Source organism: Gadus chalcogrammus, chromosome 23, assembly GCF_026213295.1.
Source record: "Gadus chalcogrammus isolate NIFS_2021 chromosome 23, NIFS_Gcha_1.0, whole genome shotgun sequence".
NCBI lineage: Eukaryota > Metazoa > Chordata > Actinopteri > Gadiformes > Gadidae > Gadus > Gadus chalcogrammus.
Genome location: NC_079434.1, coordinates 11,715,121 through 11,722,219, shown reverse-complemented (window position 1 = coordinate 11,722,219; position 7,099 = coordinate 11,715,121). Strand labels below are relative to the sequence as shown.

At 43.2% G+C, this 7,099-nt stretch overlaps 1 protein-coding gene and 1 non-coding gene across 2 annotated transcripts in view; both read right to left on the bottom strand.

Moving 5' to 3' along the window:
- The window catches only part of LOC130377672 (partitioning defective 3 homolog), a 271,523-nt gene that overhangs the window by 203,467 nt on the left and 60,957 nt on the right, over window positions 1-7,099 (bottom strand). The gene's annotated exons all lie outside the window — the stretch shown is intronic.
- On the bottom strand, window positions 6,544-6,637 carry trnar-ucu (transfer RNA arginine (anticodon UCU)). Its single transcript has 2 exons — window positions 6,600-6,637; window positions 6,544-6,579 (listed from the first exon to the last, which is right to left on the bottom strand). It is a non-coding gene; the product is annotated as a tRNA-Arg (tRNA).

Genomic DNA, 7,099 nt, shown 5'->3' with positions numbered 1-7,099 from the left:
CCTGAAAAGCAGGAGTACTCTTGCTCCTTGACTGCTCTCCAGTGGGCCTGTGGTTTCCCGCCCCTCCGCCCCCCATCTCCCCCTTCCTAGTAGTATGCTGATAAAAGTCTCTGTTGTGTCTCGGTCCGCAGGGCTTAATGAGAAGTGTGTCATGTATTTTTACTCTCTATGTGTTTTTTTGGGATGTTTTTTATTTTTATTTGGGTGGGAGGTGTTGCTGTATCCCAGCTGGGTGCTTTTGTCTGTCACCCCGGTTTAGGGGCTGTCCGGTGGCGGCTGACCCAATTGGAGCCTTTGGGGTTTAGGAGGGAGGTGGGGGGGGGGGGGGGTCCTGAAGGCGGGCGTGTCAGATAATAGGCTTGTTTGGCAAAGTGCTGGGGAGCCAGAACCAAAGCAGCCATGACAGCTGTCAACTGAGGCAACCATCTCGCTCGCTGATACACAGAAACACACTCCCACACACACACGCGCTCAGATGATCACCACACAGACACACACACACACACACACACATACGTACACACATACGCACACACCCACACAAACACACACACAAACACACACACACAAGCACGCGCGCACACACACACAGACACACACACACACACACACACACACACACACACACACACACACACACACACACACACACACACACACACACACACACACACACACACACACATCCAGCCAGTGTGCGTATTTCTCTGATTGCATTAAGTGTATCGACATGAACGCAAGTCTGAGTTCTAATACCAATCCAATGTGTGTGTGCGTGTGTGTGTCTCCCTGTTTATACGCCTGTGCCAGCTTCTCTTTTTTACTTTTCTTGTGTTCGCTCCTTGGGTTCGTCTGCGAGATGTAACATTGCGGTGGCGGCTGGTTAGGATTCTCCGCGCAGACCCCCAGACAGCGTCGGCGGGGCCGGGCAGACGGCGTGTCAGGAGCGATTTGGCGCCGCGGTAAAAGATGGCTCCTCCCGGCGGTGGGTGGGGGGGGGTCGGTGTGTCACAGAGGAGAAATCAAAGACACCTACGTGACGAGGCGGGCGTGCCTTCCGGCTGGCGGCGGGGAAACCTCTACTCACTTGACTTTATCTTCCCCCTGATGTACTGGCACAGCACGGAGGACTGCAGGATTTTGGTCTCAGTCTCTTTATGATATATATTATATATATATATATATATATATATATATATATATACATACATAGATATGTATATAATGTTGTTTTCGCCAAAGGCATTGCATACTCAATGGGAGTCATGTTATTTATGTACACACTGTACACACACTGGTGGCACGGCCTAGAGAAGGACACAAGCATGGTGGTTCAGTATGCTGTTGTACTGTGGGGGAGTGTGAGTGTGTGTTTGTGTGCGTGCGTGCGTGCGTGCGTGTGTTTACATTGTGGTTCCAGGTGCCTATGTAGTAGTGTCCGTCTAAGTGATGCTAGGCTCTGTGTAAGAACGTGCTGCCTTTTGCCAAAGAGTTAAGGACAAATGTGCATACTTTGATTTAGTTGATTTAGTAATCAGTAATTACAAGGATCTCAATGAGACATATACATAGAAAAAGAGAGATGTTATGAGGGGGATTTAGTGGCTGAAAGAGGGCATTGCTAAGTCCTAATGGGGATTATGGAAGAAGTACTATCGAAAGAGAAAAAGAGGGACGCATTCTGCTTACTTATGACAATTCAAATGACTAACCTCCTTTCCGTGTAAGCCAACAAGCGGATTTTGAAGTTCATTGCAATCTATTAATTTACTAGTGTCCTGCATATTTCAGTATTCATTTACACAGGGAAAAGTACATTTTCCTGTGTAAATCTGTAAACCACTAAACATGAAATAATAATAATCATTGCCTATGCTGTCGTTCTCTGCAGATGGAGGAACCTTTTGTCGTCCTTGGGGGGAAGAAAATTCCCATTGTACCCCCTGGTATCGATGACACCCACATTGTGCTGAGCACAAATCAACACACGACACCCCCAACGACCCCCAACGACTCCCAACGACCCCCAACGACCCCCAACTATGTGGAATCAGCTCTCTTATCCTTCAGATGTGATGAGGCCCATCATTCTCTGTCCAGTGTTTACTGAAGGATGATGAAATCATGTTGAGTGTGGCTGGATCTGTCCAACACTGTGTATGTCTCTAACTATAGGAGAATGCATAGGTGTTTATCCGCACGGAAGTGCTAACGTTCTAACTTTAACTTTGTTCATGAAGTTGAGACCAAAGGCAAAGTTTCTCCTTATCTGAGAAGAGAGGGAGAGTGAGAGAATGGCATTGTTGCCCGGGGAGAGAAGGGAGGAGAGAAAGGGGTGTGGGGGGTCATGTATTGACTTGCGAGGTGGAGTTGCACCCAGGGTATTGATTAAATCTAGTGTGCCATTGATCAGGTGACATGACAGATAAACATCAGCGAGGTAAAACTCAAAGCAGCCGTGATGCTCCAAAGCAGACACCAGGCAAGCACGAAGCTGATACACACAAGGCACTGACAGCTACTAAACACAGATACACCAAGCATATTATCTTTGATCATCTGGGCAAGTCCCCAGCAATGATATGGTAGCTGCAGCACCTTTTCAATGGTTTTCATTGCCCAACTAAGTATTAATACTTAGAGAGACCACGGAAGTTACAAGTAGTACACTTAAGCAGTGAGTGATAACAAAAACTATCTAGAAAAACTATCGTTCAGGGATGTATTGTTCATAGGCCAAGTTTAACATTGCTCAAGGTGAGGCTCGAACGCACACCCTTGGCATTGCTCTGCTAGATACTGCTGTATAAGGACCGCACGCTGACCGATTGCGCCACTGGGGCACTAATTCACACAGACACACACACACACGCACACGCGCACGCACACGCGCACGCACACGCACAAACACACATTTTTTTAGTGTTTTTCTTTACATCTCTCTTGATTCCTCTCAAAGTGGCAGAGTATCGCCAACAAGAACTCCCATGATGCATTCTGATGTAGAAGCACTATTAAATTATTGAGAAATTATAATAATTATGTCATCAGAAAGTGATCAGTACTTGCTTCACTAGAGTCAGTAGAGGACAGGATAAACAAGGATTTATGTAGGGTTTTGATTTAAATGTTAAGATAGATCAATTTAAATCTTGCTCCATGTGAGGCTTGAACTCACAGCCGGCATTGTATGCATGTATGTCATAAAATGACATATATGTTGATTTTTGGTGAAGGGTTAGTATGCATTGATTGGCCAGCCAAGAGACCGTCAATAACTTGAGTAAGAGTTCAGTCTTTTTAAAGTACAGCCAGTGTAGTGAGTCTCGTTGGGTGTGAATTCTGCAATAGTGAGTCGAGATCCGAAGGGATCGCTGTTTAAAACAAAGTACCGTTATCACCTCAGTATCATAAGCATTTCCAGATATTGACCGTGGTCTGAACAATGTTGGTGAGCTGGTTGCGTATGCTTGTCTTTCCTTGAAAGGGAATATTAGTATTTGTAACAAGAGCACTGCCACATCCACTGAAGTATGGGGACATTGACGTCCTAACGATTTATTGAAATGCATTCTAATTTATCACCTGCAGACAGGCAGGGAGGAACAGAGAAGGGATGAGAATCAAGGGCAAAAGATGAAATCGGACAGAAAGAACAGTAAATGAGGAAAGCGTTCAACCTCAAGCGAAGAGGAGCCCCCTGCTGTCAGACTGACAGTAATTTGTGGCAGATCAACCGGGCTGTTTGTGGGTGCCAGGGGTCCACGAGGCACCCTGCTGAGGCCCTGGCTAATCCCACTCAACGCCACCTTCCCACCTTTTCAGCACGAACAACGTTTTTCTCTTGGCAACCCCATCGTTTCACATGATGAACATAAGACTCATGCTGCTTCTGTTGTCGTTGCTGTTGTTTTATTCATGTGTCATAAACTCATAAGGGTTGAATCTATTTCAGATGTAGGCTTGTTGCCCATCGTGATCAAAGAGGTAAACTCATTATTTTAGTGCACAACAGAGACCCGTTGGGACAATCACAAAAATCATTGATGAAAGATTCACTGGTCAACAGTACCATCTGCTGGTTCGAGTTGCACACTGACGGCTCTAGCGAGGCCCTGCACGGGTCTGACCGCACCATCTACACAGAGCCTGGTTCAGGATCCATGGCTATTATGAGCTTTGATGTGTTTTAATAAATCTCATTGTAATTGCTTAATTCCCTCTGCCGTTTGTGTTTTATCATATCTGGCTAAAACGCTAATGCGAGGGACATACCAGAAAAAAGTAAAAAGAGAGTAAAAAAAGTTCAAAAAAGTAGAAGAAACAGACAACCCAAGAGTCAGTATGTACGTTTGGGCATGGGGTTAAACTTGCTGTTTTTTGCTCGCTACATTAAACACTTGCCTACTTTGGATTAGAAAGGAGGCCATACAGATATCTCAACACTAGAGGGCGTACTGGACATATGATTCAAACGTGTTTTTTTTAGGAAAGAATATACACAAAATATATTTACACAACAAACAACAAAATAATGTTAACAAATATTGTGGGTCAAGGATATATAAAACATATTAGCGTGGATGTTGTCTCCTTTTAAGATAGGTTATAACACAATGCATGCACCGTCCTTAACCTATAGTAGACTATACATCTATGGCCTCCACATCCACTTCGACACTCCCCGGTGTGAATGCTTCATCTCACAGGGCAAAAAGGGACAGGCCCAATCAGTAAATGGCCGGGACATTGCCGCTGGTGTGTGGTTGATGCATAGGCTGACATGAATAGACGGGACGTGTTCGTACCTGTATCTTCACAACTGTATCATTCACATACCAAGGTTTATAGGTAGGCCCCCGAAATGCACACACACCCACAGCATTCACACACATTCAAACCCATTCATACATACACATGCCCCCGTGCACCCAGAAGCTGTCACGTTACTGAAATTCCGAACAATATACGCATTAACGTGAAAGAATTCTGTTATTATTTAAAAGAAGTACGATTAAGGGAGAATGTGCTCAAACATAGCAAAGGTGAGGCATGTCAAATCAAACATTTACAAGAAAACCATAGCAACAATGCCAATTGACATGGACCAATATTTGTTTTCACCTCTCTTCCACTTACCGGCATACCCCATGTACAACGGCAGCTAATGCATGTCAAAAACAGCCATGATGTTTGTTTCAACACCGTTGTGGTATAACAGAAGATTCTTCGACACGAGAGCAAAAAGTTGCCTGATGACGTTTGGGTGATCAGAATTTCATAGAAAATTATTACAAGTCACAATACTGCTTCGTCGAATGCATAAATGTCAGGCTATATTCAGCTTGCAAAGAGTGTGGTGCGGACACAAACACAATCATTATCAAGCCAATTGTATATGAACATCACATGTCACAATGATGACCTTTTTGCTGAGGACTGCACTGTCAGGCCGAGAAGAGATCTGTGCCCCTTTATTCAACTTATGATACAGTGTGTCGAATTTAAAGGTTGCTCCAGGTGAGGCTTCAATGCACAACCTCGGCATTACTCTGCTGGATACTGCTGTATAAGTACCGCGCCCTGACGGATTGCACAACTGCAGCACATTTTATTTTCTTGAATGCACGAGTGTTCACGTGCATTAAAGAAATAACGGCTTACAAACATGCAAAAGTAACTTTGGTGCAGATGGTACATTCAGAATGAATATGGTCTGAACACGATAGGTTCCGAGATTGGCTTCATAGGTTTGCACATGCAGTCACACCTACAGTAAATCACCAGCGCTCCAGTATTTAAACAATGCCATGTGATGGGGGGTACAATTTTATGATACATTGTGGGCTTGTGGCGCAACAGTAGTGCGTCTGACTCCACATCAGAAATTTCGTGTTCAATTCACGTCAGGGTCATTCATATTTAACAACGAATGTAAAAAGAAACATTATTCATTATTAGTCTATAGAAATATTCATAAATACAGAAAAAGTATATGAGCTTCATGTATTATCAAAAGAAGAGACATCAAATAAAAATCTTTATTACTTGAACTCTTTGGACTCCAACTGTATGCAATTGTGGCACGTTTATTTAAAGTTTCAGAGTGTGAAAATAATAAAACACTAAATACAAACCATATAATTTGATGAGCGCCTGAAGGGGATAGCTTAATACTCTATGATAGTGTGACTTAGTGATAGTGTAACAAACACTAACTATTACAAGCAGACTTAACCTCACCACATGAATGAAATGGAGTTCAATTTAGGACACACTGATTTATTAAAAGCTTAACTGATTGACTTGGAATCATCAATCGGCAGTTTCATTCACAATTTTGGGCGATGGGCGACTACATAGAGAAGCGACATTCATGAGGTTGTTGGTACTAGATAAATGAGCTCATAGGTCACATGAAGTAAATTCATGAGATCTAATGTCACCATTATCACCTTTTTGCTGAGGACTACAATGTCACAGCAAGAACAGATTTGTGCCTCATTAATCAATTGAATGATACAGTATGATGATGTTAATGGTTGCTCCAGGTGAGGCTTGAACTCACAACCTCGGCATTACTCTGCTGGATACTGCTGTAGAAGTACCGCGCGCTGACCGATTGCGCCACTGGAGCTCAATTGTGACAATGCACATGCACGAGAATGTGCACGTGCATTCCAGAAATAACGACTTACAAATATACAAAAGGTAGCTTTAGCGCGTCTGACTGCAGATCAGAAGGTTGCGTGTTCAAATCACGTCAGGGTCATTCATATTTAATAACGAATTTGAAGAGAAATATAATATTAGTCACTATTTGTTGATAGAAATGTTCATAAGTATAGGAAAAGTGTGTGCATTATTGAAAGAAAACAACTCAAAAACAAAAATCTTCATTACTTGGACACTTTGGATGCCATTTGTGGTGTGTTATGTTAAAGTTGCAGAGACTGTTAACATACAAACAGACTCATTACCAACCATATAGTCTGTGATGAGCGTCTGAAGGGGATAGCATAATACTCTATGATACTGTGGCTTAGTGATAGTGTAACAAACACTAACTATTACAAGCAGACTTAACCTCACCACATGA